At 44.2% G+C, this 27,352-nt stretch overlaps 1 protein-coding gene and 1 non-coding gene across 2 annotated transcripts in view; one reads left to right on the top strand and one right to left on the bottom strand.

Annotated features, from left to right (window-relative positions):
* Nucleotides 1-27,352, top strand: part of Fig4 (FIG4 phosphoinositide 5-phosphatase) — a 121,027-nt gene that overhangs the window by 82,462 nt on the left and 11,213 nt on the right. The gene's annotated exons all lie outside the window — the stretch shown is intronic.
* On the bottom strand, nt 5,196-5,327 carry LOC115032218 (small nucleolar RNA SNORA17). Its single transcript, XR_003837873.1, has one exon. It is a non-coding gene; the product is annotated as a small nucleolar RNA SNORA17 (small nucleolar RNA).

Here is a 27,352-nt window from a genome sequence, read left to right as displayed (position 1 = left end):
GAAGGAAGCCAGTATACTTTTCACAGTGTCTGGAGCGAGTGTGTAGTAAGTCACCATCATGGTCGCCATCATCTTTCTATGCCTCACTATGTCTGAGTGTGAGGACAAAGCATGGAGGTGACAAGGAGAGTTTCAGACCACAGTCTGTTCCACTCCTTCTGCAGAGGGAGGCATAGTGGAGGTTCAGCTGGGTCTACGGCAGGTGTCTGGGCAGGGTCTGGCACTGCTGGCACTCGGTCAGTGCTGTCAGTGTGTGCTTAGTTGGTAGGTACTGGGTGCTGGGTTTCTGCCCCGAGTGTGGTTGTTAGGGAGGATGGAGGAGCATGAGGTTGTGCTGTCCCACCCCGGAGGTCCCTTTCTCCCCTCTCCCTGCCTGCCAGCATCCTTTCTGTCCTTACTCTTTACTCTGGAGGCAGGGAAGCACAACAACTCATTCATTTAGAAATTATTTTCTTCACTATAGCTTCTTAACACATGGAGTTGAAATTGACGAGACAAAGAGCAACAGTGTGTTAGGATGTTAGTGAGAGAGACCGGAGAGCTAGGTCATGTGATGCAAACTGACCCTTCCAGTAAAATGGGAAGGTGCAGCTCATTAGGAGATGGTAATGATGAGAGGAAAGGAATACAAGTTTCCCTCCTTTTTCCAATCTTAGGTATGGTATCTGTCATACTTATTACTTTCTTGGTTCTTGCTTATTCATATTTCAACATTTGCTCTCCCGAGCTCCGGCGCAGGCGAAACCCATGTCGATCTAGAACTGTATCTTAACCTTTCCCACTTAATTAGTGAAGAGTCTATCATGAGCATGTTTTTGCACATCATCCTCAGCAGGATAACAAAGAGCTTGGTGAGGGCTGCCTTATGCTGTCATGGCAACTGCCAAGCGTGTTTTTAGAGAGGGTTGTGTGTGTGCCCTTTAAACTGGAACTCTATAACCAGGTTCTTAAAATGTCAGCTATCATTTTTAGTTCTCTAGAGCTGCATCCAAAGCAGTAGAAGCTAGACTTGTGTGAGGCCCTCGAAGCCTCCTTGTCTGCAGCTTAGGTTCCAGTGCATTTGAAATGATGAGACTCTTGTAAGTTCACATGCCTCTGTGCTGGCTCAGCTCTGCCAACTTCATCATCTCCCAGGTTTTTCTAAAATTCTGAAGCTTACCAGCTCTCCTGTTCCAAACTGGAGAGAATAATATAAAATGTTACATGTATTCTCACTAAGAAAACTCCCAAGAAGCCCACAGGATGGAGGTTTCCTATTTTGTAGGTACAGAAACCAGGATGGGGATCTAGACGCTGCTACCCAGGACCTTGCAGGCTATTGCCTAGAGGTTGTGCTAAATCCACACTGCTCTGGATCCAACACAGTTGTCTGTTGCCAGTACAAATACCCAAAGCTGTGTTTGATCCAAGTGTGACAGCTTTCTGGTTCACACCAGGTAGAATGACATCACCCGTCATTTACTATACATTCAGTGTGTGGTGGCCTCTGTCCTATGTACTTAACCTGTATTTCCTGTGTTAACTCAATTCCCAAAGACATCACAGAGAAGTAGCTTTTATCGTGTCCTCTCTGCAGAGGTGGAAAACTGAAGTAAGTGCACAGTGGATGTCATTTGCCCAAGTTCAAGCAGCCGACAGGTGGAGGGATCAGGAGTCAAGCCCAGACTGCTTGCTTCTGGTACCTGCGCTGTCTACCTGTGACCTACAGACACTTAGGCTTGGCGGCTGCCTTTTAAACCACTTGAGTAGAAATGGAGCCTCCGTGGCATTCACAACACACACTTTGGTCTTGTCACCTGACCTGGAACTGTAGACACCATTCTATGTCAGCACTGTGTTGCTCTTGACTTTTGTTAATATTTAAAGAAAGTATGCCGCCTTTGGTTTGTCCCAGTGCCCCCTTCTCTCTCTCTCTCTTACACACACACACACACACACACACATACATGCATGCACATGCGTGCACACACACACACCATCTTTCCTTATACAGTTGTACTGAAACTTCCTTGGTAAATATCTGGGTTATTACAGACCTGCTAGATAACCTGTCTCTGAGTCCCCATTGATCTTCATAACAGGCCTTAAATTGTGTGCTTGGTAAATATTTGTTGAAATATACTAAATTTCAGCTCACCTCCTCTCCACTCTCCCAGAGTCTGTATGAAGTCCCCGCATCCCACCAGTTTCACTGTCTTCCTGACTCCCCTTGTTGAACACTTCAAGTGTACCCCTCTTCTGTTTCCCCCCTCACCTGCCATGGTCTGCCCTTGTTTCTTTGTTCCCTGGTGACTTGTGAAATAAGGAGGCTTTCCGCATTGTCCCTTTTCCTTTGCACCTGTGGCACTTGCCAAGTTAAAAGGACCCAATGAGACTTTCTATGCCTGTCATTGGGGGACCCAGTGAGACTTTCTATGCCTGTCATTGGGGGACCCAGTGAGACTTGCTATGCCTGGCGTTGGGATGTCTGAGGTAGGTTTTTGTCTCTCAGCGCAAGACCAGCCTGTTGCCATTATTACTTCCCTCCGAATTCTCTGGGAGTTCTTATGCTGCATGTGTCAGTCATCAGTAGGTTGAAGACAGAGCATGCATTTTCCAAATGCCTGCTTCTCTGTGGCTTACCTATTCCAGGGAGAGGCTTCACTCATTTAAAAATCCCCTCTAAGAAATGGGTCCAAATACAAGATGTAGACTTTGTATGGATGCTGTCTGATGTAGGATTCTTCTAGAACAGGAAAGGTGAAATGTAATACAATGTAAGGAAGGAAGTCTTAGGCTTATTGCAGTGCTTGGGTCTCCTGAGGGTAGCTCAGGATCCTTTCATTTACGGACACTTAAGGGATGTTCACGAGTCAGGAGGAGGAGGAGCATGGAAAGGGCATGATCCAGGAAGAGTCGGTGGAGGACGATGGGGGATAAATATATGACCAAGTGTATCGTGTGTGTGTGTGTGTGTGTGTGTGTGTGTGTGTGTGTGTGTGTGCGCGCGCGCGCGCGCGCGCGCGCGCATGTACGTAGGTAGGTAGGTAGGTAGGTAGGTAGGTGTCTTTTTTGAGACAGTCTTACTCTATAGCCTAAGTTCTCTGGGAAGTCAATATGTGGGCTAAAGTGGCCTTAAACTCAAAACAGTCCTCCTGTGTCTACATGCCAGGTGCTGGGGTTATAGTTAGAGGAATGAGCCTTCATACCTGCTGAACTTCATGAATTAAAGAAATTAGCTCTGTTTCCAGCATTTAAGAACAAAATAAATTGTGGTAGATTCACAGATACAACAATTGGAAGCTTTGGGCAATACTCCTGTTATATCCCAGGAATTGACACTGGGGCGGGGATGGGACATGAGCAGGAACCGATAAATTAAAGTGTAAATGGAAATGCCAAGAGGTGAGCAGGAGAGGGCCAGGGAGCAGAGCGAGCCTGTCTTCATATGTCCATAAGGATGCAAGAGTGCCTGCTACTGTTTAGCAGGTCAGATTTATTAAAACAGGGAGAATTTATTTTTTTCTTTCTATTGGTTCTTCATGAATTTTATATCATGTACCCCAAGCCCACCCATCTCCCTATCCCCTCATATCCACCCCCCATCTTTGCAACCTCCCCCCAACAGAGAAAAGCTGCTGTGTGTCATAGCATGACCCTCACTGCACCCTTTGTCCACCCTTCTTTACTTGCAAATGTTCTTTGCAGTGACTCAGTCTGGTCCAGGCTTCTGACATCCATTACTCTGTTAATGCTGGATCCTCACTGGGTCTCTCTCAGACATCCTGCTGTAGCTGTGTCATGGAGAGCCTCTGGTTCTCAATCTGTAGGACCAACCCCCCATGCACTCCAGCAGTTCGTTGATGGGATAGATGTTGGGATGGGCCAGCTCAGCCCTGGATCTGGGCCTGAGAGGTGTCTGAGCTGGCCAGCCCTCCTGCCCTCCCACTCTCCCCCCCCTCCAGCAGGCTCACCCACAAGACCCACATCCAGGGCCAGCTCTACTAAGCAGGGCCAGCTCTCTTGCGCTGATGACCTTGGGGCCAGCTTTCCTGCCTGCTGTGGCAGGGGTAAAGTGGGGGGGCACATCTCTCTGTCACCCACATCACTGAACACAGACAAGTGGTGGGGCCAGCTCACATCCTCACATCCTTGGCTTGGGCTGGCTTGCTTGTGCCAGCCTGCCTGTGCCTCCACCACCAGGGACAGTTCTCCTGCTCTCATGACCCCAGGATCAGGTCTCCCATCTGCTGCAGGGGTGAAGGATGGGGGTGGGGGGCAGTGGAAGGAGGGTATCTCTTCCTTGTCCACACTACCACCTGGGAGATGAGTGACCCTTCAGGATCAGGGGCAGGGGCAGGGGGCAGGGGGCAGGGGGCAGGGGGCAGGGGGCAGGGGGCAGGGGGCAGGGCCAGGGCCAGGGGGCAGGGGCAGGGCGCAGGGCCAGGGCCAGGGGGCAGGGGCAGCCCTCCTATTCTTGTGCTCCCAAGGCCAGCTCTCCCACAATGCCCAGATGAGGACTGGGGCCAGTTCTACACATTTCTTAGATATCAACATGTCTACCCAGGTAGCATCCCAGGCCAGGGAGGTCTGCCTGGCCTTTGGTGGTAACAGACCCCTGCAGCTGCAGGGACATGGACTTAGACATGGGCCCCGGTGACAGCACAGGCCAGAACCCCATCATGGCCCCAGGTGGTGGCACAGGCCAGGACCCCATCATGGTCCAGGCAGCAGTACCGGGTGCTCACATCAGACTGTACCTCCCTACCCTAGAGTCTCCAGTTCTGCCTGTTCATGGTGCCCACATCCATTTGGTTTTTAATTTTTTTTCTCTTCCATTTCTCCACTACTTACTTGCTTATCTTAGTAGTGACGAGGGTCTCTGAGTGTCTGGGTCATCTCAGGAGTGCTGTGCCCTGCCTGTGCATTATGGTGTCAGGCAAGGGCCATCTTGGGCATGAGTTCCCTGCCTGGTCCTTGTGGTACCTGTCTGGTTGTTATCTGAGGCTTGCTCCTCACTAGGGACCACCTGCGTGGCCCCGTGCAAGGGTCATCTATCTCAGGCTCACTTCTCCTTGGAACCCATATCCCAAGGGGGGTTCTTCTAGTCTCCCCATCTTGGGAGCTCAGCCACACTTGTCTGGTCTTCTCAGGCTAGTTCCCTGTCCGGTCCCCTGTGCTGGACTGGTGCTTTCTCAAGCTCATGTTTGTCAGGGAGTGTTAGGCTGCCAATCATTCAGAGGCTCACAGGGCAGAACACTGAGTGTAGACATAGCCTCTCTCCTCTCTGCCTCCTACTAATGCACAGGTGACACAGCAGCCACATCTGCAGTACCTCTAGGGAAAGTCAAGATGGACTTGCTATTTCAGAGTGGGGCTATCCTGAAGGGTCCCTTGCATAATGAACAATAAATGTAATTGTAGATATTGCTGTCACTTTTTTTTCTTTTCTTTTTTTTATATTTTATTACGTATTTCCTCAATTACATTTCCAATGCTATCCCAAAAGTCCCCCATACCCTCCCCCCTCTCCCCCATTTCCCTACCCACCCATTCCCATTTTTTTTTTTTTTTTTTTTTTTTTGGCCCTGGCGTTCTCCTGTACTGGGGCATATAAAGTTTGTGTGTCCAATGGGCCTCTCTTTCCAGTGATGGCCGACTAGTCCATCTTTTGATACATATGCAGCTAGAGTCAAGAGCTCTGGGGTACTGGTTAGTTCATAATGTTGTACCACCTATAGGGTTGCAGGTCCCTTTAGCTCCTTGGGTACTTTCTCCAGCTCCTCCATTGGGAGCCCTGTGATCCATCCACTAGCTGACTGTGAGCATCCACGTCTGTGTTTGCTAGGCCCCGGTATAGTCTCACAAGAGACAGCTATATCAGGGTCCTTTCAGCAAAATCTTGCTAGTGTATGCAATGGTGTCAGCATTTGGAAGCTGATTATGGGATGGATCCCTGGGTATGGCAGTCTCTAGATGGTCCATCCTTTCGTCACAGCTCCAACCTTTGTTTCTGTAACTCCTTCCATGGATGTTTTGTTCCCAATTCTAAGAAGGGGTAAAGTGTCCACACTTTGGTCTTCATTCTTCTTGAGTTTCATGTGTTTAGCAGATAGTATTATATATCTTGGGTATCCTAAGTTTTTGGGCTAATATCCACTTATCAGTGAATGCATATTGTGTGAGTTCCTTTGTGATTGTGTTACCTCACTCAGGATGATGCCCTCCAGGTCCATCCATTTGGCTAGGAATTTCATAAATTCATTCTTTTTAATAGCTGAGTAGTACTCCATTGTGTAAATGTACCACATTTTCTGTATCCATTCCTCTGTTGAGGGGCATCTGGGTTCTTTCCAGCTTCTGGCTATTATAAATAAGGCTGCTATGAACATAGTGGAGCACGTGTCCTTACCGGTTGGGACATCTTCTGGATATATGCCCAGGAGAGGTATTGCTGGATCCTCCGGTAGTACTATGTCCAATTTTCTGAGGAACCGCCAGACTGATTTCCAGAGTGGTTGTACCAGCTTGCAATCCCACCAACAATGGAGGAGTGTTCCTCTTTCTCCACATCCTCGCCAGCATCTGCTGTCACCTGAATTTTTGATCTTAGCCATTCTGACTGGTGTGAGGTGGAATCTCAGGGTTGTTTTGATTTGCATTTCCCTAATGATTAAGGATGTTGAACATTTTTTCAGGTGCTTCTCTGCCATTCGGTATTCCTCAGGTGAGAATTCTTTGTTCAGTTCTGAGCCCCATTTTTTAACGGGGTTATTTGATTTTCTGGAGTCCACCTTCTTGAGTTCTTTATATATATTGGATATTAGTCCCCTATCTGATTTAGGATAGGTAAAGATCCTTTCCCAATCTGTTGGTGGTCTTTTTGTCTTATTGACAGTGTCTTTTGCCTTGCAGAAGCTTTGCAGTTTCATGAGGTCCCATTTATCAATTCTTGATCTTACCGTGCAAGCCATTGCTGTTCTGTTCAGGAATTTTTCCCCTGTGCCCATATCTTCAAGGCTTTTCCCCACTTTCTCCTCTATAAGTTTCAGTGTCTCTGGTTTTATGTGAAGTTCCTTGATCCACTTAGACTTGACCTTAGTACAAGGAGATAGGAATGGATCGATTCTCATTCTTCTACATGTTAACAACCAGTTGTGCCAGCCCCATTTGTTGAAAATGCTGTCTTTCTTCCACTGGATGGTTTTAGCTCCCTTGTCGAAGATCAAGTGGCCATAGGTGTGTGGCTTCATTTCTGAGTCTTCAATTCTATTCCATTGGTCTACTTGTCTGTCACTGTACCAGTACCATGCAGTTTTTATCACAATTGCTCTGTAGTAAAGCTTTAGGTCAGGCATGGTGATTCCACCAGAGGTTCTTTTATCCTTGAGAAGAGTTTTTGCTATCCTAGGTTTTTTGTTATTCCAGATGAATTTGCAGATTGCTCTTTCTAATTCGTTGAAGAATTGAGTTGGAATTTTGATGGGGATTGCATTGAATCTGTAGATTGCTTTTGGCAAGATAGCCATCTTTACAATGTTGATCCTGCCGATCCATGAGCATGGGAGATCTTTCCATCTTCTGAGATCTTCTTTAATTTCTTTCTTCAGCGACTTGAAGTTTTTATCATACAGATCTTTCACTTCCTTAGTTAGATTCACGCCAAGATATTTTGTATTATTTGTGTCACTAACTTTTAAGGTGTGGAAAATGCCTGATACTTTAATTTTTGTGTGTTGTCTGTCTTCTTTGAGGAATAAGATATGCCATATGTTTATATGAGGCCTCAGGTGGTCCTTAACATGGCTGTGTGACCCTGAACTCTCATCTGTACACTCCTTTTAGAGGTCTGCTGTATATAGATCTTGGGATTAGTGTAACAAAATAGTCGAGGCAGCACACTTTACAGGAAAGTGGAGTGTTTAGCTCACAGTTCTAAAGACTTAAGACCATGGCATCATAACTGTTCAATTCTGGAGAAGGACTTATGTCAGACATCACATTGAGAGGAAGTGAGAGAGTTCACATGGTAACACAGGACATAGGAACCAAGAGACAAGGGCAAGACCAGCCTCACTCTTTTTATTAAAACTCACTAAAACATCATTCTTCCTGCCTAAAGATCTTACCATCCCTACACTGGGCCCCACCCCTAAAATGTTCACCACCTCAATACCACATTGGGAATTTAGGATAGCAGCACACCAGGGAGTCAGGCTCCATCCAGCACCTGAGCCATTAGGGGGAGGGGATCAAATCACATCCAAACCATAGGAAGACCAGAAGTGAATGCATCCAGTTTAAGAAGGCAGTGAGGGGCAGGAGGCATGCACAGGTGGGAACAAGACTGGAAGAGACTGGTGAGGCAACGCGACCTTTAGTTTCAAAGCTGTATTGTAATCAAGAGAGCTGTGTGCTTGTATTTGCATTTTAGAAAGGTCAGTTTGGAAATGGTGTGGAGAATGGATTTAAATCAAGGATAAAGAGCATATCTACTGGCTACATCAGGACAAGAAAAGCGGCACTTCACTTAGAGAAGGGGAGCAGGGCCTGGTGGTGCAGGCCAATAACCCTGGGTACTAGAGAGGCTGAGGCAAGAGAATTACAAGTTCAAGGCCAGCCTGAGCTACAGAGTGATCAGGGCCAGCCCATGTAACCTAAGGAGACCCTATTTCAAAGCACAAACTATAAAGAGGGCTGGTGCTGTTGTCAAGGTGGGACACTTTTCCCTCGTGCCCCAAGACTAAGGGGCACTTGTGGTCTTCCTGTGTCAGACTCCCAAATGCTGGGATTACAGGTGTCTGCCATCCTAACCTAGCTAAGGCAGCCAGGAGTTTCAACCAGGAGTTTCATAGCACAGTTGACCAGATAAAGCCATGTGTTGCCAGAATAGCCAGGGCCCAGTGCAGATCTGGGAGCTAAATTGGTGAGCCTCAGACAGTAACAGGACATCCAAATGAGGTGCTTGTACCCCCAAAAGGTCTAGATTAAAGAGACTTAGGAATTTAGGAGACTTTTCTATACTTGGTTTTAAAAATCATTTCTTGCTTTCCTTTTAATTCATCTAGGGTAAGTGGATACGTGTTTTTAATTCCCCCCTGCCCCCCAGGGATCTGTGAACACATTAAAGTGAAAAAAACTCTAAAGAAGTTTATTATAGTGTTAGACTATATTTGGGCCAATAGAACAGTGTCTTTACCTGTACACGGGGAGCAGAGTCGGGCATCTGAAAAGACCACCTAAGGGATATTCCTGTCGGGCAGGGTGCGTGTAGTGTTGTATTTAAGAACCATGTAATAATTTAGCCTTTTGCTATCTTGCTAGCTGGATGGATAACCATGAGTTTTGTGTGTGGTGGGTGGGTGGGGTGATTTGGGGCACGTGGAGTGATAGTGGGTTTATGCTGTGTCGCTGTGCTGTGCCTTCCTGACATCACAATATAACTATAATTATATTTAAAATTCACCAGCAAATCTTTTCTTACTATGCAGTTCCCCATGTCTAATATTTGGATATTATTGTTCCTTTTCCTTACACCCATGAGGAAGCCTATGGCGTAACATCAGAAATCACTAAAACTAGTTACACGTTCTCATAGGTAAAAAACTGTGCTTCTAGCTACCCCTCTCATTTTTATAAGGACAGACAGTCCTTAGCAAATTGATGCTACTGTGTGGCAGGTTGGTTCTAAAACAAGTTGGAAAGAATAAGTTGTTTGAAAGTTAGTTCATCTGGTTTATAACCCTAGTCTTTAGGGTGATACCTGATACATAGTGTTGCTTTCAATCTGAATAATGACAATCAGTAGTTTTCCCTCTTTTAGGAATATTTTACATTAATCAAATGTGAGAGAAATGCCAAGACAAATAGATTGAAATGTATGGTAAGACAACCACAGTTGTAAACTTATATTTTATTGTGTTTTCCATTTCAGACTTAGCAGCTCAGAGCTTAGTGAGTGTCTCATGATTGTTCTCAATGGATACTGTTGTTAGTTAACGTATACATTAGTGAGATGGGGTAAAATGGGCCGCACGCAGATTGTCTGATGTTTTTATTACCTACTACTACCAAATTGTTGAGGCTCTTAATGGGAGAATTCTTTGACGTATTACAACCAGTTCTTTTTTTTCTTTTTTTTTATTAGGTATTTTCCTCAATTACATTTCCAATGCTATCCAAAAAGTCCCCAATACACTCCCCCCCAAGTCCCTCACCCACCCACCCCCACCCCTTGGCCCTGGCGTTCCCCTGTACTGGGGCATATAAAGTTGGCAAGTCCAATGGGCCTCTCTTTCCAGTGATGGCCGACTAGGCCATCTTTTGATACAAATGCAGCTAGAGTCAAGAGCTCTGGGGTACTGGTTAGTTATGGGGTTGCAGTTCCCTTTAGCTCCTTGGGTACTTTCTCTAGCTCCTCCATTGGGGGCCCTGTGATCCATCCAATAGCTGACTGTGAGCATCCACTTCTGTGTTTGCTAGGCTCCGGCATTGTCTCACAAGAGACAGCTATATCTGGGTCCTTTCAGCAAAATCTTGCTAGTGTATGCAATGGTGTCAGCGTTTGGAAGCTGATTATGGGATGGATCCCTGGATATGGCAGTCTTTAGATGGTCCATCCTTTCTTCACAGCTCCAAACTTTATCTTTGTAACTCTTTCCATGGGTGTTTTGTTCCCAGTTCCAAGAAGGGGCACAGTGTCCACACTTTGGTCTTCGTTCTTCTTGAGTTTCATGCGTTTAACAAATTGTATCTTATATCTTGGGTATCCTAAGTTTTGGGGCTAATATCCACTTATCAGTGAGTACATATTGTGTGAGTTCCTTTGTGATTGTGTTACCTCACTCAGGATGATGCCCTCCAGATCCATCCATTTGCCTAGGAATTTCATAAATTCATTCCTTTTAATAGCTGAGTAGTACTCCATTGTGTAAATGTACCACATTTTCTGTATCCATTCCTCTGTTGAGGGGCATCTGGGTTCTTTCCAGCTTCTGGCTATTATAAATAAGGCTGCTATGAACATAGTGGAGCATGTGTCCTTCTTACCGGTTGGAACATCTTCTGGATATATGCCCAGGAGAGGTATTGCTGGATCCTCCGGTAGTACTATGTCCAATTTTCTGAGGAACCGCCAAACTGATTTCCAGAGTGGTTGTACCAGCTTGCAATCCCACCAACAATGAAGGAGTGTTCCTCTTTCTCCACATCCTCACCAGCATCTGCTGTCACCTGAATTTTTGATCTTAGCCATTCTGACTGGTGTGAGGTGGAATCTCAGGGTTGTTTTGATTTGCATTTCCCTGATGATTAAGGATGTTGAACATTTTTTCAGGTGCTTCTCTGCCATTCGGTATTCCTCAGGTGAGAATTCTTTGTTCAGTTCTGAGCCCCATTTTTTAACGGGGTTATTTGATTTTCTGGAGTCCACCTTCTTGAGTTCTTTATATATATTGGATATTAGTCCCCTATCTGATTTAGGATAGGTAAAGATCCTTTCCCAATCTGTTGGTGGTCTTTTTGTCTTATTGACGGTGTCTTTTGCCTTGCAGAAGCTTTGCAACTTTATGAGGTCCCATTTATCGATTCTCGCTCTTACAGCACAAGCCTTTGCTGTTCTATTCAGGAATTTTTCCCCTGTACCCATATTTTCAAGGCTTTTCCCTACTTTCTCCTCTATAAGTTTCAGTGTCTCTGGTTTTATGTGGAGTTCCTTAATCCACTTAGATTTGACCTTGGTACAAGGAGATAGGAATGTATCAATTCGCATTCTTCTACATAATAACTGCCAGTTGTGCCAGCACCATTTGTTGAAAATGCTGTCTTTTTTCCACTGGATGGTTTTTGCTCCCTTGTCAAAGATCAAGTGACCATAGGTATGTGGGTTGATCTCAGGGTCTTCAATTCTGTTCCATTGGTCTACTTGTCTGTCGTTATACCAGTACCATGCAGTTTTTATCACAATTGCTCTGTAGTACAGCTTTAGGTCAGGCATGGTGATTCCACCAGAGGTTATTTTATCCTTGAGAAGAGTTTTTGCTATCCTAGGTTTTTTGTTGTTCCAGATGAATTTGCAGATTGCCCTTTCTAATTCGTTGAAGAATTGAGTTGGAATTTTGATGGGGATTGCATTGAATCTGTAGATTGCTTTTGGTAAGATAGCCATTTTTACAATGTTGATCCTGCCAATCCATGAGCATGGGAGGTTTTTCCATCTTCTGAGATCTTCTTTAATTTCTTTCTTCAGGGACTTGAAGTTCTTGTCATACAGATCTTTCACTTCCTTAGTTAGAGTCACGCCAAGGTATTTTATATTGTCTGTGACTATTGAGAAGGGTGTTGTTTCCCTAATTTCCTTCTCTGCCTGTTTATCCTTTGTGTACAGAAAGGCCATTGACTTGCTTGAGTTAATTTTATATCCAGCTACTTCACCGAAGCTATTTATCAGGCTTAGGAGTTCTCTGGTGGAATTTTTAGGGTCACTTATGTATACTATCATATCATCTGCAAAAAGCGATATTTTGACTTCTTCTTTTCCGAATTGTATCCCCTTGATCTCCTTTTGTTGTCTAATTGCTCTGGCTAGGACTTCAAGTACAATGTTGAATAGGTAGGGAGAGAGTGGGCAGCCTTGTCTAGTCCCTGATTTTAGTGGGATTGCTTCCAGCTTCTCACCATTTACTTTGATGTTGGCTACTGGTTTGCTGTATATTGCTTTTATCATGGTTAGGTATGGGCCTTGAATTCCTGATCTTTCCAAGACTTTCATCATGAATGGGTGTTGGATTCTGTCAAATGCTTTTTCAGCATCTAACGAGATGATCATGTGGTTTTTGTCTTTGAGTTTGTTTATATAATGGATTACATTGATGGATTTTCGTATATTGAACCATCCTTGCATCCCTGGGATGAAACCTACTTGGTCAGGATGGATGATTGTTTTGATGTGTTCTTGAATTCGGTTAGCGAGAACTTTATTGAGGATTTTTGCATCAATATTCATAAGGGAAATTGGTCTGAAGTTCTCTATTTTTGTTGGTTCTTTATGTGGTTTAGGTATCAGAGTAATTGTGGCTTCATAGAATGAGTTGGGTAGAGTACCTTCTGATTCTATTTTGTGGAATAGTTTGTGAAGAACTGGGATTAGTTCTTCTTTGAAGGTTTGATAGAACTCTGCACTAAACCCATCTGGTCCTGGGCTTTTTTTGGTTGGGAGACTATTAATGACTGCTTCTATTTCTTTAGGGGATATGGGACTGTTTAGATCATTAACCTGATCTTGATTTAACTTTGGTACCTGGTATCTGTCTAGAAACTTGTCCATTTCATCCAGGTTCTCCAGTTTTGTTGAATATAGCCTTTTGTAGAAGGATCTGATGGTGTTTTGGATTTCTTCAGGGTCTGTTGTTATGTCTCCGTTTTCATTTCTGATTTTGTTAATTAGAATACTTTCTCTATGCCCTCTAGTGAGTCTGGCTAAGGGTTTATCTATCTTGTTGATTTTCTCAAAGAACCAGCTCCTCGATTGGTTGATTCTTTCAATTTTTCTTCTTGTTTCCACTTGGTTGATTTCACCCCTGAGTTTGATTATTTCTTGCCGTCTACTCCTCTTGGGTGAATTTGCTTCCTTTCGTTCTAGAGCTTTTAGGTGTGTTGTCAATCTGCTAATGTGTGCGCTCTCAAGTTTCTTTTTGGAGGCACTCAGAGCTATGAGTTTTCCTCTTAGAAATGCTTTCAATGTGTCCCATAAGTTTGGGTTTGTTGTGTCTTCATTTTCATTAAACTCCAGAATGTCCTTAATTTCTTTCTTTATTCCTTCCTTGACCAAGGTATCATTGAGAAGAGTGTTGTTTAGTTTCCACGTGTGTGTTGGCTTTCTATTATTTATTTTGTTATTGAAGATCAGTCTTAGTCCATGGTGATCTGATAGGATGCATGGGACAATTTCAATATTTTTGTATATGTTGAGGCTTGTTTTGTGACCAATTATGTGGTCAATTTTGGAGAAGGTACCGTGAGGTGCTGAGAAGAAGGTATATCCTTTTGTTTTAGGATAGAATGTTCTGTAGATATCTGTCAGATCCATTTGTTTCATAACCTCTGTTAGTTTCACTGTGTCCCTGTTTAGTTTCATTTTCCATGATCTGTCCATTGGTGAAAGTGGTGTGTTGAAGTCTCCCACTATTATTGTGTGAGGTGCAATGTGTGCTTTGAGCTTTACTAAAGTATCTTTAATGAATGTGGCTGCCCTTGTATTTGGAGCATAGATATTCAGAATTGATAGTTCCTCTTGGAGGATTTTTACCTTTGATGAGAATAAAGTGCCCTTCCTTGTCTTTTTTGATGACTTTGGGTTGGAAGTCAATCTTATCAGATATTATAATGGCTACTCCAGCTTGTTTCTTCCTACCATTTGCTTGGAAAATTGTTTTCCAGCCTTTCATTCTGAGGTAGTGTCTATCTTTTTCTCTGAGATGAGTTTCCTGTAAGCAGCAAAATGTTGGGTCCTGTTTCTGTAGCCAGCCTGTTAGTCTATTTCTTTTTATTGGGGAGTTGAGTCCATTGATATTAAGAGATATTAGGGAGAAGTAATTGTTGCTTCCTTTTATTTTTGTTGTTAGAGTTGGTGTTCTGTTTTTGTGGCTGTCTTCTTTTAGGTTTGTTGAGGGATTACCTTCTTGCTTTTTCTAGGACGTGGTTTCCGTCCTTGTATTGGTTTTTTTCTCTTATTATCCTTTGAAGTGCTGGATTCGTGGAAAGATAATGTGTGAATTTGGTTTTATCGTGGAATACTTTGGTTTCTCCATCTATGGTAATTGAGAGTTTGGCTGGGTATAGTAGCCTGGGCTGGAAATTGTGTTCTCTTAGTTTCTGTATAACATCTGTCCAGGCCCTTCTGGCTTTCATAGTCTCTGGTGAAAAATCCAGTGTAATTCTGATAGGCTTGCCTTTATATGTTACTTGACCTTTTTCCCTTACTGCTTTTAGTATTCTATCTTTATTTATTGCATTTGTTGTTCTGATTATTATGTGTCGGAAGGAATTTCTTTTCTGGTCCAGTCTATTTGGAGTTCTGTAAGCTTCTTGTATGTTCATGGGCATCTCTTTCTTTAGGTTTGGGAAGTTTTCTTCTATAATATTGTTAAAGATATTTGCTGGTCCTTTGAGTTGAAAATCTTCATTCTCATCTACTCCTATTATCCGTAGGTTTGGTCTTCTCATTTTGTCCTGGATTTCCTGGATGTTTTGAGTTAGGATCTTTTTGGATTTTGTATTTTCTTTGATTGTCGTGCCGATGTTCTCTATGGAGTCTTCTGCACCTGAGATTCTCTCTTCCATCTCTTGTATTCTGTTGTTGATGCTCGCATCTATGGTTCCAGATTTCTTTCCTAGTGTTTCTATCTCCAGTGTTGCCTCAATTTGGGTTTTCTTCATTGTCTCTACTTCCCTTTTTAGGTCTTGGATGTTTTTATTCAATTCCATCACCTGTTTGGTCTGGTTTTCCTGCAATTCTTTAAGGGATTTTTGTGCTTCCTCTTTAATGTCTTCTACCTGTTTAGCAGTGTTCTCCTGCAATTCTTTAAGGGATTTTTGTGCTTCCTCTTTAATGTCTTCTACCTGTTTAGCAGTGTTCTCCTGTATTTCTTTAAGTTTGTTATTAAAGTCCTTCTTGATGTCCTCTACCATCATCATGAGATATGCTTTTAGATCCGGGTCTAGCTTTTCCGGTGTGTTGGGGTGCCCTGGACTGGGCGAAGTGGGAGTGCTGGGTTCTGATGATGGTGAGTGGTCTTGGTTTCTGTTAGTAAGATTATTACATTTACCTTTCGCCATCTGGTAATCTCTGGGGTTAGTTGTTATCGTTGTCACTGTTTGAAGATTGGAGCAGACTCTGTGTTCCACTCACCAGAAGTCTCAAAATCCTGTGGCGGGTGTTGTGGGTAGCTGGCGGGTGTCAGCCGACCCTGCGCTCTAGCTATCCCGGTGCTGGTCTGACCGGAGAGGCTTGTGGCCCTACTCAGGCCGGATTTCTGCCTCCCCAACCAAAGCAGTCTCAGGTCCCGCGTGATTGGACTGGAGCAGAAGCTGTGTTCCACTCACCAGAAATCTCAAAATCCTGTGGCGGGTGTCAGCCGACCCTGCGCTCTAGGTTCCCCGGTGCTGGTCAGAATGGAAGAGCCAGTTCTTTTTTTCGAGACAGGGTTTCTCTGTATAGCCCTGGCTGTCCTGGAACTCACTTTGTAGACCAGGCTGGCCTGGAACTCAGAAATCCACCTGCCTCTGCCTCCCAAGTGCTGGGATTAAAGGCATTAGCCACCATGCCAGGCTGCAACCAGTTCTTCTTCTTCTTCTTTTTTTTTTTTTGAAAATTTTTTTCTTTTTTTTTTTTAATTGGGAATTTATTTCATTTACATTTCCAATGTTATCCCAAAGTCCCCCACATGCTTCCCCACCCACTCTCCCACCCACTCACTCCCACTTCTTGGCCCTGTCGTTCCCCTGTACTGAGGCATATAAAGTTTGCACGACTAATGGGCCTCTCTTTCCACTGATGGCCGACTAGGCCATTTTCTGATTCATATGCAGCTAGAGTCAAGAGCTCCGGGGTACTGGTTAGTTCATATTGTTGTTCCACCTATAGGATTGCAGATCCCTTTAACTCCTTGGGTACTTTCTCTAGCTCTTCCATTGGGGGCCCTGTGATCATCCAATAGCTGACTGTGAGCATCCACTTATGTGTTTGCTATGCCCCGGCATAGTCTCACAAGAGACAGCTCTATCTGGGTCCTTTCATCAAAATCTTGCTAGTGTATACAATGGTGTCAGCGCTTGGAAGCTGATTATGGGATGGATCCCTGGATATGGCAGTCTCTAGATGGTCCATCCTTTCATCACAGCTCCAAACTTTGTCTCTGTAACTCCTTCCATGGGTGTTTTATTCCCAATCCTAAGAAGGGGCAAAGTGTCCACACTTTGGTCTTCATTCTTCTTGAGTTTCACATGCTCCACTATGTTCATAGCAGCCTTATTTATAATAGCCAGAAGATGGAAAGAACCCAGATGCCCCTCAACAGAGGAATGGATACAGAAAATGTGGTACATTTATACAATGGAGTACTACTCAGCTATTAAAAAGAATGAATTTATGAAATTCCTAGGCAATGGACCTGGAGGGCATCATCCTGAGTGAGGTAACCCAATCACAAAGGAACTCACACAATATGTACTCACTGATAAGTGGATATTAGCCCAGAAACTTAGGATACCCAAGATATAAGATACAATTTGCAACCAGTTCTTAAAATCACGTGAGTAACCTGCATAGAACAGAAGTGTAATTTCCCAGTTTGCATTTGCATTTGCCTTTGTTCTCAGGTATGCAGAGCACTTTCACATTTACCTTAGAGTTAAAAAGAGTGTGAGAGAGTGGAGATGTGGCGGTTAAATCCTCCACCTCAAAACTGCATTCTCTTCTCTAGTGTTAGCTGAGCCAGTTTATAGCCACAGTTTGTATTCTGTATGTTCGAGGTAACCAAATGCTAATTAAACCCCAAACATCCCAATAAATGCATCCTGTCTTTACCCATAAAGAAAAGGGGATTGAGACTTTCTTTTTTAATATCATTTTAAATTATAATTTAATTACATCAGTCACCCCCTTTCTCATACTCTCTCTAGCCCCTTTTCTTGTTATCCCTCATCAAACTCATGGGTTCTCTTTTTCTTCAACATATATATTGAGTATACACATATCTATGCACATAACTATATGAATGTAACATGTTGCATCCGTGTGGCTGTGGCTGTGGCTGTGGTCTCAGGATTGACCACTTGGCGCTGGATTATCAGTTAGGGGGTCCTCTCTACAGAATACTAATTTTCCCTCTCAGTATCCGTGGTTGCCTGTGGTTCTTTCGTCCCTGACTTTTTTAACCATTTTATGTTTTGTAATAATGTTAGAAACACATTACTTACTGTGGAAATAAAATAAATTAATGCTTTTTTGACATCATACTTCAGAATAATGTATTCTTTCTTCGAAAATAAAATGTTGAAGCTTATTTCAGGAGATAAATGGCTAAACCATTCCTGTGTCATATAGTTAGAAAATAGAAAATAAATTAGCTAATTAAGTTAACATGCTCAACTGAATTTTATTTTTTATAATAAAATAGAGCTAAGAAAATGGATCTAATGATCTTGAAAACAGCAGAAAGAGGGAAGGCTGCATTTAAGGTGTCTCTTTAGCAAGCACACACACAATTATACCTGAAGCCTCTCAGGCGTGAGTGGGGAGATTCTTCTGTTCACTGCATTTTCCATGGGCCCCAAGTCTGCGCTTACGGTCGGTCCTGTGAGCAGCCTTGGTAAGATGGGTTCTTTCAAAGCTGGGATTGTTAGAGATGTTGCTTATTGAGTTAGTTCTTGCTTCCTTTCGGCCTTTAGTCTAGTTTTTGTCTCACATCAGCAACCTTGGTTATTTCTCAATGGTCTCATAAAACATCTCTTAGCATCATGTAAATAAATATCTCACATACTGATTCCTGTCCAAAGCCTGTCAAGGATGACACCTAGGGCTTCACAATACAACCAGGCTTGGGGAGGACTCCAAGACTCCAAGATGGCGTTTTCAGGATGTACTTCGATATGTGCTCTCTCTCTCTCTCTCTCTCTCTCTCTCTCTCTCTCTCTCTCTCTCTCTCTGTGTGTGTGTGTGTGTGTGTATACATATGTGAGTGTGTGTGTCTAGGACCATAAAATCTGAGAATCAGAAAATATCTGGAGCTTGTCAAGGTCAGTCCCCTAATTTTCTAAGATAAGCAGCTTAGAGGGTCTGTAGCTCACTATGAGTTACAGGAGTTTTGAGTGGTGAAAGTGAGCCTGAAACCCATTTTTCTGACACTGGAGTCAAGCGGGTAGAACCCAGCTCGTGTGCTATGGTAAGTGCTTCTGAAGGGAGGGGGTGCCTACAGGACACACAGACAGTGGCATGTGGCTATAGAAATGGTGGAGTTTGTCACCAAAGGAACAAAAGGGGCAACCGAAAGCATTTGTCCTCCAAAAGTGGTCTGCAGATCACTGGGGCGCCAATGCCTTTTTGGTGAGCCATGAGATTAAAGCAGTGCCACCAAGCCCTAGAGCTTAGTGTCCCTCCCTTGACACTAGAGGAGGGTTGGATGCAGGAGGAGGAGGTGTGGATGACAATGACAAGGAGAAACACCTTGTATGCTTAAGTCAGTTGATGGATTAATAAAGGTTGTTAGGTTGCCGTGCCTGTGTCATCTGGGGACTGTGACCACTGTGAAATACATATGCAGAAGGTGTCTTGGCTGCTGCTCAGTCCTGTGGCTCTGAGGGAAGGCACTTCTACAGTTGTCTCAGTTGTGAGAGGATTCCACACTTCCCTCCCAGGACCAGAATGACTGACAGGACTGTGGTTCTCCAGGCTTAAGTATTTGGCCGGCACTTCCACAAAAATGATCAGGTAAGCTTGTCATTTTAAGGAAAACAGTCTGCAGAATTTATTACCAATAACAGCATTAGAATTTTCAAGTGAAAGGCAGAGTTTTGAAAGTATGCATGTAGTACCACACATAATGTATACAGATTTTCCTGATTAGATTAGAAGAGATTTTAACAAATATGATTTTTAAGATTTATTTATTTTATATATGTGATGAGATTAGAAGTGATTTTAAAAAATATGATTTTTAAAAATATTTGCTTATTTTGTGAGTACATTGTTGCTGTCCTCAGACACACCAGAAGAGGGCATCAGATCCCATTACATATGGTTGTGAGCCATTGTGTGGTTGCTAGGAATTGAACTCAAGACCTCTGGAAGGGCAGTCAGTGCTCTTAACTGTTGAGCCATCTCTCCAGCCCAAAATATGATTTTTAAAAGTAATACTATTAAAATAAAATCTGTTATCTGCCCAAGCCATCACCTCACAGAGGGAGCCACAGCTCAGACAGGCAGGGATCAAAAGATCCTTGGGCTAGAAAGACCATCAAAGCTCAGAGGATTTTAATGCAGGCTGTTTAAAAAATCATGTGTAGGTGAAAAATAAAAGTCCCAAGTTTAAGATAGACAGTGGATTTTAGATAAGAGTGTGGATAGTTTGTCAGTTCATATAGTTTCAGTTCCACATTGCAAACCTTTAAAACACTTGTTAGATTTGTTAGATTCTATATATCCAGAGTTATCTGCAAGACCCTTAAGATGGCTCCTTCTAGTGAATCACCTCCCTGCGGGCTGTAGACGTGTTTGTCTATTTCCTATGCATACATTTTCATTTTGTTTACAAAGCAAAGGAAGCAAATGTTCTGTTTATAAAGCTTCTCCCAACGTTCCCTGGACTTTCATACTCCGTTACCAGAGCACCTAAGCCCTCTGGTTCAAACAGTAAAGTCACTTATTGACTTCCCTGAAAGGCACGGACAGGGCCCCCAGTAGAGTGGGTTCACGAGCTTTGTGTGTTCCCAGGGTGCTGTCACAGCATCCTGCAGCCTCAGAAGGAGTGGATTTCATTCTCCTGCCCAGGAAGAAGGAGTCCCAGTGCCCAACCCCTGCATGATTTACTGTGATTGGCTTAAAGTTGTTATTTACAGTGTGTGCATATAGCAAGACCACCACAGTGAGTTAGTTATTAAACACAAATTAAAACAGAGTCCTCCATGCGTGGCCAGTTGACTGCAGTTTGTTTGCCCAAGCATCTGTTAAGAGAGGCTGCATGATTCTGGGGTCAGGACTCTGGGGTCTGGCCCCCACACTGCCATTGCTAACTGAATCCCTGCCTGTCTGAGCCGTGGCTCCCTCTGTGAGGTGATGGCTTGGGCTAGAACATAGCTCTGTGAGGCGTGGCTCCTGATGCATTCCTTACTCACTCAGCCCTCGTTCTGTATTACCCACTGATGGATGGCTTTCTCTCTTATGCAAGATGCACTGGAGGGTGCTGGTGGTCACTAAAATATTCTCTGTGGAACCACAGGAGCAGTCTAACCTCCTGCGCCATGAACACAGTGAAAGTCCAAAGGAGAGGACAATGAAAAATGGCTTTTTCCACATAGAATAGTCATGAAATAAATTGCTTAATGCCCCCAGCAAAGAGCCCCTGCCACAAAGCTCTTTAGCGAACTATTACATCACGTGGGTTTTCTCTCATCTTATTAGAATGTAAAATGTGTTCAGCAGAGAAAATATAAAGCCACAAATGTGTTTGGAAAATGATAAGTCTCCAGGAGGATGCTTACGAGCCTGACTGGCTGTGAATGTTTTAGCTCGCTCAGTATCAGAAAGAGCATGCGGCAGAGAAGAAGCTGTTCCAGAGAGTAAAAGACAGCCTGAGAAATGAGACCGTGTTCTCTGAAAGCCCAAGGGTGTGCATCCTGTAGCTCTCAGATAAGATGCCCAGGAAGGTTTTATTTTTTATTTTTTTCAAACCAGGCTACTGAAGTTTTTCAGCCTTTTCTCATGCTCACAGCTTGTTAATTTTTCATATTGAGAGAGCCCAGGGGGCTTATCTCAGAAAAGAGGATTAGAAGTCATGTGATCATTTCCTTGAGTAACGCTTGAATCACTGTGAGGTGAAGCAGGGTTTTTATGTTTTATGATTTAGAGACCAGTAAGTGGGACATATCAGGATGAAGATTTAAGATTCCTGAAAAGAAAATCTTTGCAGTGGTTAGCACTGTCCATGGTGCTAAGAGAGTCTCATGTTCTTGCATTACCCGGAGTACGGCAAGTGAAAGCTGTGTTGTTTGTGGCGATGTTGTAGCATCTCTTCATTTGGTCTGAGGTTGGGCAAAGTGATCTGAAATAAAAGTAATTTCTAAAACTGTATAATTGTCATGATCACAGCCACAAGTCTAGCTGGGATTATAAATAGCTTGAAGCAGAGAGTAGGTGGTTCATTAATGCACTAGCTATGTATTAAGTACTTACACTGTATCAGGCACTGCTCTGTCGCTGGGCAGACAGTAAAGGTCAAGAACATCTGAGTTCTTCAGCACCCTTCTGACCCGGGGCATGCAGATAGGATGAATCAGTAACACCATACAGAAGACAGTTCCATCCTGGGACAAGTGCCTTGAAGACTCACAAACCAAAGAAATAGGAGAAAGTGGTGGGGGCAGGAGCCCAACACTGTTTTAGGTCACTTGTTTGCTTGTTTGTTTGTTTGTTTGTTTTGTTTGGGGTTTTGAATTTTTGTGTGTTTGTTTGAGACAGGATCTCACTATGTGGCCTTGGCTGGCCTAGAACTTACAGAGCTCTGTCTGCCTCTGCCTCTCAAATGCTGGGATTATTTGAGTGTGCACAAAGCTGATCTCTTGGAGGAGCTGACCTGAGATCCAACTTGAAGGAAATCTGCTCTGAGATGGCTGGAGCATGCTCAGTGCAGAGAGAGCACGCACTAAGGAGTAGCAGGAACCATCTTGGCACATCCAAAAAGTAGGCAGAAGGTGGTGAGAACCACAGCTGAAGGGCTCTGGAGTGAGGTGGGGTTGAGTGGGGCAGGTCACAATAGATTGCTACAGGAGCTTAGGAGTGAGCCCGTGGCTGCTCTTTCATTCATAGCTCACAGTTGTCCTGGTAATATGCTTGCCTAGGAGAAGGTCTAGCCTAGAACCTCACACTGCATTTAATTGTTAAAGTCTCCTTTATTCTGAACATACCACCACCCTTCCTTGATTTTTTATCCCCTTAACACGTACACTTTGAAGAATACAGTCAGTTGTTTTGTAGATTGGCCATGGATTTAGTTTGTTTTAATTATACCCAAGCACAGTGTCTGGCCTTCAAATCGGCCCTACTTGTATTTATCCACACCCCAGTATCATCCCTACCACTTTGTACCAGGTTGTTTCTTTGGCCAGGAGTGTTTTAGTCAAACTTTCTATCACTATAGCAGAATACCTAAGACAATTAGCTTGTAAAGAGAAAAGTTCCTTAGGCTCACAGCCTGAAAAGCTTCGGTTCGTGATCCATCACCGAGGCAGAACAAGGTGACAGGAGAGTGTGACAGGCAGACCTGCTTCAAGAGGAAGGGGTTGGGGTTGCATAGTCCCTGCTGTGCATCCAACTTTCTTCAAGGTTCTGTCACCTCCTATGAGGGACCCATAGGCCTTTGGGGTGATTTAAAATTCAGATTATTAGCCAAGTGCATAGAGGAGAAATGATTGGGTTCTAAAGTGATCTGTGGGGTCACTGTTGGGGGAAAGCAAGCTTTCACACTGTGCACACACACAGAAAACACTAGAGCATCTGACCATCACATCAACCAAGAGAATGAGCTGAGATTATCAGACGCCCAGCGCCAGGTAAGTCTTGAGTTGATGACAGCTATAGCCAGGGAGCTGGTAGCAGCCCTGTGACAGACCTTGAACCATAACCAAGCTAGGCCCTTCCTAGGCTCCTGACTAGTTCCATATGAGTAGCCATATACTAAGACAGTAAATGTCTGTTGGCTTAGGATACATCATGAATGCAGGCAGAAATACTATACACGTGCATCAGATGACATAAAAGTTCAAATTGCTTATTTCAATTTCTTGACTGACGTTGTATGTCCTGAACTCTTTTACTGTGAAATTGCTCCTTTCAGTAATGAATATTTTAGGGAGGTGCTTTGAAATTATAGAAATAGCCTTTATTCATCGAGCCATCCATTTTGTCATTATGTTTATTTTTCTCATGATAAGTCTTTACTTATTATACTCAGTGAGATATAATTCATCATCGTCATTATTCATTCTGATACTACAATTGTCCCCAATTCTACCAGAGTCCCTTCAGCCTGCCCCGTGTTCTTTGAACATGTCCTCATCTTCCCCCTTTTCTAGCACCAGATGCTTTGAGCTCATCGTGTTCCTTGCCTGTCCTAGCCTTGAAATCAGTCACTTCTCCAAGGGTCTCTGATTCTTTTCAGTGGAAAAATCATATTAAAGCCAAGATCTGGGCACTAGATGTACCTATTGCCACTGCAGGGTCACGAATCCAGGTCAACTCAAGTAGCATGCCATGTTGGCATGCACAGATGTATATACTATATACAACTATATAGAGAAATACATATGTGTCTATTACACATTATTTTAATTATATAATGTGAATATCCAATATCTTTATAGATACAGACAAATACATTTGCATCTGTAGGTTGGTAATGATGCTTAATTACAAAGTATCTGGTGTTTATTCTAGACTTCTCCAACAGGGAGAATTTGACTCCAATTACTGCTTCTTTGGTTAGTCCTCATATGTAATTAATCTCCCATCACCCCTCATCCGGGATTGTCTCCAGTCCAGTCCATTCAGGCTGAGACTCCTTTATAGAGTCACCGACCTCAAGGATGCCCGCCTCATCTTAAGTGTGCCCAGTACTTACCCCAGATGCCCCAGTGTGTGTGTACCCTTATGCTGCTTGGGTTCTGGCATCCACAGGCTGTCAAAGACTGCCTCCGTATGCAGATGTCTGTCCATGGGATGGATGGCTTTCGTGCTGGGTCAAGTAGGAGGGGTGCAGGAGTGTGGCTCAATCATTTTGTAATGAGTTTCAACACTGAAGGAGCATCCTGTTCACTACAATTTAATTTGTCCCAGTTCTTGGGTTCCAGAAATCTGGTTATACTGAAGTCTCATGGTATCTTAATCACTGTCCTACTGCTGATTATTGGAATTGGTGTCAAGGAAACAAGCAGGGTCCTGCCACCTACACGTGAGAGGCAAGACACATGGCTGTTTCTGCACACACTGGATTTCTAGGAGTGAGAAGCCACACCTGCTGCTGTTCCAGGAAATGCAAGGACATAGGAGACACAAGTCCTAATGGTCTGCGTCTCAGAGGTGACCTGTTGCCCCGAGGGAGAACCCAGCCCCATACAGGAGCAGTCATGTACTTTACCCTTTGAGAACACCTGTCTGTGCTTGGTGCTACCTGTCCTTTGCTGTCAGAAGTGCCCCCTTTGAACAGACCAGCCCTGTGCTAGATGACCAACCCCTGTTGCCTGCAGGGCTCAAAGCCAAGCACTTTCTCATTAAATAGCTGTTGAATCTTCTAGTTATAACCCTCAAAATGACCCAGCCAACTCTCACTGCTACTTCCCGAGTGTTTATATAGGCATGGCTGAGGCAGAACAGCTCGTTCACATTTGGTAGATAATATGTCCAGCTAATGGGAGGGAGGCCATGCTGTTCACAAACTGCATCCTAAGTTGGAAGCATTTTACCTGCTTCAGGTCAGAAAACAATTATCATGCCTCATTTCTCTGACACCAGTTCTGTAAAAGGATACAAGTGACAGTTTAATTTTAGAGTTCTCCAGGAGAATATAAAAAGAGTATCAAAAATACCGGTGGCTGTGGCTCGAACATAAGAAGTATTGCCACTGCCGTTTGTATGTGTGCCAGAAGCAGACTGTCCCTTCTGTCTCCTTGGCGAACAAACACATGTGCCTGCCTCAAGATGGGAGTCACCCACAACCTGGTACCTGCTGCAGCTGAGATAAGAGGCCTGGGGCAGGGTGTGGCTGGGTGTCTTTTATCATCCTGCTGGCTCGGATGGACCGGAGTCAGTCACAGACAGCGTGGTGCTCTGCTCTAGGCAGAGTGAACAGAGTGACTTAGCTTGGGGTTTTCCAGATCATGGCAGGGCAGTAGAAACAGACTGCAAATCAGACTTCCAGGAATCATTCCCTGAACCATGTGGCAGGCTGTCAGAGGGACTGCCATGCTGCCTTGGTCAGGAAGCTAGCTGTCACAGCAGCTGCTGGCTCCAAAACCAACTGCCTCCACCGTCTTGAGAAAGTCGCTGCAGCTCTGGCCAAGTCAAGAATTGCAGCTGCCTTTGCGTCCGTCTACCAAGTAGATCGTTCTGTCCGTGTGACCCAGTTACGAATCAAAGTGGCATGCGAATGCCTCCGTAAAAGAACCATGCTCACATTTGGAAATCAAATTCCAAGGGGGTCTGGGGATGGTTGGCTTTTAGTTTTTTGTTTGTTTTTGTTTTTCCTTTTCAGTGACCTTGGTATACTGGAAGAGTCAATACTGCAGAATCTAATCTGTGCTGTCAGTCTGTCCCTCTAGCCTCCTAGCTACCCACTCTTTGTTAGGGTAGAACGTAAAAAGCCCCAGTCCTCTGAGCGAGTGCAGCTCTACTCTTCTGACAGCTTGTGACCTTGTAACCCACTAACAAAGACTGTCGGGCGGCTCCCAGACACGGCAGGGGGAATAAACACCTTCAGGAAGGCAGATAAGGGCTGCCCATCTGAACGCCTGTGGTGGGCGCACCATCCCCAAGGAGAACAAGGCCTGCCAGAGGAGAAGTGGGAGTGATCTTCTGAGGGAGCAGAGAGAGCATGGCAGTGCCAGTCAGCAGTGAGGCGGGCAGAGCCACACAGGCACGAGGCTTGTATTTAGTTGTCCGTTTGGAACATGAGTGAAAAATATACTTTTAAGATAAATATGTCTGATAGGTTTTTGTTTTCTGTTTATTTAGTGTGTATGTGTGTGTGTGTGCGCGCGCGCGCGCAATGCGGGCAAGCGTGCTGGCATTCGTGCATGCATGTGTGTACGTGCATACCACTATGCTTGTGTGAAGGTGGGAGGACAACTTGGGGCATCAGCCCTCTCCCAACATTGGGGTTCTAGGGATCAAATCCAGGATGTCAGGCTTCACAGCCCACACCTATATTCATTGAGCCATCTTGCTAGCACAAATACAATAATTTTAAAACTCTATCTCCAAATCTTCACACAAAAGTGGAAATAGTAGGGTAGCAAAAGTAGCGATGTTTGTCACTAGTGATTTCTGTAACACGTATCTGATGGAAACCATTCAAAAGGAGGGTAGATCGATTTGGTGGGTCATGATTTCAGAATTATTAGTCCATGTGTGGCTGGTTCCATTATTTCTGGGTTGTGACAAACCAAAGCGTTGTAAGCGAGGCGAGGCTGTTCCCCTTGCAGCAGGCGGGAGGCAGAAGTAGCAGGGGATGAGCCCAGGACAAGATCTGCCCCTCAGAAACTTCCTCCAGTTGGGCTACACCTCCTGCATTCCGCTTCTTTCCAGTAATGTCACCAAATTATGACGAATCCATCAGTGGGTCAGTCAGAGATTATGTCAGAGCCCTCATGATACGGTCACCTTCCCAAAGCCTTTTAACACAGGATACACCCAAATGGCATCACCCATGGATGGCACTCACCTCAGAACTACACAGCAGGGTAGTCTACAAATCTCATAACCCAGGCAGACTGGGATGCCAGGGTTTGTGCAGAGCACTGGGGACTCTGATGAGCTCAGAATTGGAGGATCTAAGAATACAGGTACCTACTGCACATGATGTGAGCATGACAATGGCCACCCTAGGCC

This window comes from Mus caroli, unplaced genomic scaffold (assembly GCF_978045245.1).
Source record: "Mus caroli unplaced genomic scaffold, Mus_caroli_1 scaffold_9, whole genome shotgun sequence".
Lineage (NCBI taxonomy): Eukaryota > Metazoa > Chordata > Mammalia > Rodentia > Muridae > Mus > Mus caroli.
This window is presented reverse-complemented; position numbering and strand designations above follow the sequence as displayed.